The 5,827-nt window shown below is 32.1% G+C and overlaps 1 long non-coding RNA gene across 1 annotated transcript; it reads left to right on the top strand.

The window, feature by feature from the left end:
* Positions 1–203: 203 nt before the first annotated feature.
* Positions 204–5,827, top strand: LOC128181451 (uncharacterized). Its single transcript, XR_008243322.1, has 3 exons — positions 204–3,010; positions 3,634–4,620; positions 5,317–5,827. It is a non-coding gene; the product is annotated as an uncharacterized LOC128181451 (long non-coding RNA).

Here is a 5,827-nt window from a genome sequence, read left to right as displayed (position 1 = left end):
GTCACAATTTTAGTCAAATTCTGTTTTTCTGTTATTATTTACAATGCTTTAAGAATGTATTTCTAATGATCAAATGAAATTGAAAAGTCAGTCGTTAAGTTACAAGCAAGATACAGAGCTGACTTGTTTATCTTTTTATTTAAGCTAGACTTAGACCCGTGCATGCACGGGTTGACATTGCATGTGATATCGGACATTAGCGTATTGTTGGCATGTACATAACCCAGCTTTAAGCCTACAATAATACTATTAATTTCACTACACTCTACCTAGTAAGAATAATTCAACTGTGTCTCGGGAGAGGCTATCACCACAGTTAAAACGCCTCCCATATACCTATAATGTAGCAACAGATTGCAGAATCGCTCCAAAACGATTTTTTGAGAAAATTAATGAAGCTGCATTAAAAATAACAGTCAAATTATTCATAACAAACCATTTTGAGGCTGTAAATACTTTTCATCTAAAACTTTATTTATATTAATGAAGAATTCAACACTTTTTCACAAACGTATTTTACTCGCTGCGAATATCCACACCATGTTGACACTCGGAACTCTCGGGATTTTTCATATCAAATGCACTGAGTTAGAATTATCTCCCGTATTTCCTTTGATGAACAGAATACTATAAATTCCTATTTAAACGCGAGGAATTAATATCAGCATAAAATTGCGTGAAACTCGTCTCGCGAATTCTAAAATCTCGCTTTTAATATTCCGACATATGTAAACTACATGAAACTATGATAAAATTTCGGCATTCACTATTTTATGTTCTCGCAATTTGATGGAGAATCGTTGAATCGCGGAATTAAGTACTCGCGTAAAATACGGAATCTACAGTATATGACAAAGCTTCAATGAAAATTTACACGTATTTGTAATATCGTTTGAGTTTCTCCATGCAAATGTGATATTGTGGAAATATAAAGTAAAGAGCCTCCCATGATTTAGCGTGAATGTAATGCGCATGCGCAAGATTGTAAAATCCAAAAAATCCAGATGATTTCTTGGTTTTTAAAAGGACTTTTCGTTGATTATTAATTAGCGAAGCTTGATTAAGAAGATATAAAAACAAATAGGTAATCTTCAAGCACCAATGATGTTTAAAATATGTAAAACAAAAGACAGTTCTCTTCCGATTTCTCGGTATTAAAGCCCAAAAACTCGAGTCTATTATTCTAATATAGTAGTATAGATAAACAACTACTAACGATTAACATATTCATTTTAGGTCTAAAATTCGAATTTTCACTTCAACATTCAAACTGTAAACAAAAGCTTTGTTTACATAGCAAAGAATTGTAAGCTCTGTAACTCGCCTATCACTCAACAAATAAACACTAAAACTTTGGTTGCCTATGAAAAATGCATTACTAAAGCATTGTTAACATCAAAATAGGAAAAAATAATGTATGCCCCAAAATCGTGACATGCCCCTTTAAGGCTATCAAGGGAGAAGAACGTATTCTTTACTGATTGAAATTGCTCAAATAACTATATACATATTTAGCAATTCATTACTTTATAGAAGTACCGCTTTTGTATGAAAAGGTCTCGTATTTCTGATGCGTTGGTTATTTGAAAAGATCTCATTACTGTCGTTAAATGAATCACAAAATCAAAGTAATTTGAAATTTGATATGGATATGATCCATTCTAACTCCAGCGAGATGTTATATTAAGATCACTAAATGGAGACAGAGAATATATTAATTTGATATCATTCTCTGTAAATAGTGGAAATCAGTGCCCACGCATAGTCACCGATTTCCTTCACTTTTTATTGTTTGATGCACTGATCTATATGAGTTTGAATAACTAGATATGCTATTGTTTACGACGAAATTTCAATTAAAAAATAACTGCAGTGTTGTTCTAGACTAACTTTATGATATATAATTTTGCAAGGCGGGTGTTACCGTGTTATTTAAGCTACTGGAAACTGTTACTTCATGGAGCGCACTGTCGATTGTTATAGTCATACTACTTGCTTTTTTCCACACATTTTAAACCGGGTTTTCCGAAGGAAAAATCCGGTTATTAAAATGGTGAAAATGGCAGGCGGGCGGCTGCCAAAAGGGTACCCTCATTGTACGGATAACTACTCCTACAGTTTTCAAGATAGGAAGTTGTTCTTTTGCAGATCAATTGTACATATATCAGAGGTGTGCATTTTGCTAGGATTTTGATTTCCGATAATTTATGAAAAAAATACCAGCTTTTGAACTTAGTCATTTTTTGGCAAAATATTGCATATAGGGTACCCTCATTGTACGGATAACTCCTCCTACAGTTTTCAAGATAGGAAAATGTTCTTTTGCAGATCAATTGTACATATATCAGAGGTGTGCATATTGCTAGGATTTTGATTTCCGATAATTTATGAAAAAAATACCAGCTTTTGAACTTAGTCATTTTTTGGCAAAATATTGCATATAGGGTACACCATTTCACTGGATATGGGTTGATTTGAATTATGGATACAGTTCACATAAAAGAAAACCCGGTTTGCTGTCACATTGACAGCTTTTCACTTGTTTCTATGTTGTTTGATGCAATGTGATAATACTAGTAAAAAAATTGAATTGATTTGAAATAGGTTCAGAAAATAACCACTCACAGCTGAAGTTTTACAAATGTTAAAAAAAATCGCCAAACTTATTTACTTCACGGACCTTATTACCTTGCAAATTAATACAATTTTATGCAAATTGTTTTCATTAACGCAATCACAAATAACAACCTGTTTTTTTCTTCCTACCGTCATTGTATGATTTTAGAAAGTTATATATATTCACCAAAGCATGTTTTTTCAAAACCTTCCAACCTACCTGTTTACGTTCTTGTCTATCAACGAAAGGAGTAGTTTTTAACAATAAGTAGGTAAGTATAAATGATTGGCAGTATCATATTAAACTTTGTAGGGGGATGGACCTTTAAGATGACGAGGACTTTTCAGGTTTTGCTGATATTTTCCTTGCTGTGCTTTGTATTTACAGAACAAGGTAGGATTTGTTAGCAAATATGTCTTTATCATTATAATAAGTATTAATTTTGTAATTATTCAAGTGATATGTTAAAGTTTTTCCTTTTTTTTGGGTACATTTTCTAATCGACCTTCATTATTGTCCAATGTTGAATGTGAGAATACTTAATTTAAATGCAATATATTTTTTCAGGTTTTATTCGAGTTCTATAGTTACTCCTTATTCTGAAACTGTTATAAATTAAAATAAAAAATGACGATGAATAACAATATAAATGAATAAAGCATTCCTATATATATAGTTACACTAATAATGTACATGCAAGCGAGTTATGTAAAATAAAGTGTGTTATTTCATTTACCTAAAATATTAGCAAAATATTATAACTGATTAGTGGGGTCGACATGCAAATCATAATTATGCTCTTAAATCAATTGTGCTACGGTGATACACTACAACAATTATAAATCATTCCCACACTCACATGACGTTATATATTTCTCTAACAATAAAGAAATATAACCTCCACCTAATGATACACTAATAGGTTAAATGTATAAATATTTTATATTAGAAAAGTTATAGCGTCAGGTGCCTGTAATCATTCCTGCTAAAAAACCGTTCGTCTTTTTCACTCACAGGATATTACTTTAAGAGGAGAGCTATTATGACAGAGAAGCCGTTTAGATGCCGTGCACCCCTCTGTGTACCTCCGCCACCAAACTGTAGTTCCAGGTTCGAATTAAAACTGATCAATGGAGTTTTATGTCCAGTAGCGTGTACCCTCAAATGTGATGGTCCCGTCAGAGCATTAAGTCATCAACCGTGAAAATTCTGTCACGACGAACAAACATTCTAGACAGTAAATATACAAACTGGAACAATTTGCATGTGATATCTAAAGAGTAACTGTCCAGGAAAATCCGTCAGAGGAACTAATTGTTATTTATGGTCCCAAACACCATAATTTTAATATGTAAATGATACCACACATTCCAGACAATAAATATACAAACTGGAACCAATTGCTTGTGATATCTAAAAAACAAACTTCAATAATGCGTCAGAGAAACGTGTTTTTATGTATGATCCTAAACACCTTTTATTTTAATACATGTATGTAAATGATCCTCAACACTAATACCTTTGTGATTTATTTTCGAATCAGCACGAGCTGGTTTACTCTTAAAATTCTTTTTTCAGTATGCAATCAAAAAACTGGACAAGGTTAAGGTTTTTGCAATTCATTTTAAAGAATTTCAAAGCAACTGTTGGATTAAACGCAAAATGGTTCCAAATACAGAGGAAAACAAAAGAAATCGTCAATCAGAAACGTAAAAACTATCGTATCTGTCATCAAAAAAGATCACTAATCCAATCAAAAAGCTAACATGCGTCACATCTATTCTACATCAATTCATCAAAACATGTTTTTCAAAATTTTCCCAAAACCACCTGTCGTCGTATATTAACAAAATACGAAATTTCCAATGGTAGGTGCACGTATTAAAAAATAATTTGAAGTCTTACAATATTTTGTACATATAGGTGATACACTGTGATCATGACGAGGACATTTCAGATTTTGCTGATATTTTCCTTGCTGTGCTTTGTATTCATTCGGCCAGGTATGTTTTGTTACCACAAATATCAGCATTGTAATAACGCTGTTGGGGTTTTGTTTTCTTTTTCGATTGACCTCATGTTCGATATGAGCTTGCATAATTCTAATACAATATATTGTTTCCACATTTTTTATCCTAGCTTTATTCTTGGATTTAAAAATCAAGGGATATGTATCAAGATTATTCATGAAAAAAATATTTTGAATAATTTAATCATCAATGTGTAAAGTTACACAAGCCTCTACAATCAAAAAAGTTTTATAAAAAATGTATTTTATAGCATTTTCTTAAAAAATATTTTTTTTATTAACATTGATAAGTGTCGACGACGTTTAAAGGTGATCATTTCTTGTTAACACACGTCAATAGCATTCAACAAAATTCATACAGGTATAACATTAATTAGCCTCCTGTATGTACAGTTATGAAAGGTGTTTTAAGATTTCAATGTAAATAGGAGTTCATCATAATCAATATAAAAGCACCATAATATGATTTTATAATTTTCAGTTTTTTTAACAATAAACTTTATCTTATATATATTAAATAAAATCGTAAAAACACCAACTAAATTTGAAATCAATGGCTGACACTTTTATGTACTGCATTGCGTTGTTGCACATCATTGATCAGGACAACCATTTTGGATTCATTTATAATACTATCACTAAAGAAGCGCTCTTATATTCCCACACACAGGCAGTACAAGATATTACTATACGAGGAGACCGACTACTACTACCACCACCGAGGAGCCGTTCAGATGTCATTTGCCCCAGTGTCCAGCCCCACCAACAAACTGTACATACAGGTTAGAATACCAATGGATTAATGGAGTCTGGTGTCCAGTAGGGTGTAACCTCGAATGTGATGGTCCTATCGGAAAATTAAGTCATCAACCGTGAAAATTCTCTCAAGATTTTGATTTTGACTTCTCTCCTTCGTTCTGGACAATAAATATACAACAGGAACATTGTGTGTGTGATATCATAACGAGCATGATCAGGATTTAATGGGAGAATTTTGATTTTATTTGTCAAGTTTAGTCTCATGCTTCTCTTAAGTAATTCTAATGTTCATAGGTATTTCTAAAGGTCAGTAAAATTTCAATGTCATTTGTCGAATAATAATCAAGATACAGTGCGCACAATTCTTTGTTATGTAAACAAGGCGCTCGTGCCTTGTTTTAGTTTACATTTGTACATGTACA

This window comes from Crassostrea angulata, chromosome 4, assembly GCF_025612915.1.
Source record: "Crassostrea angulata isolate pt1a10 chromosome 4, ASM2561291v2, whole genome shotgun sequence".
Taxonomy (NCBI): Eukaryota; Metazoa; Mollusca; class Bivalvia; order Ostreida; family Ostreidae; genus Magallana; species Magallana angulata.
The sequence above is the reverse complement of the archived record's forward strand: the minus strand, read 5'-3'. Positions and strand labels throughout refer to the sequence as shown.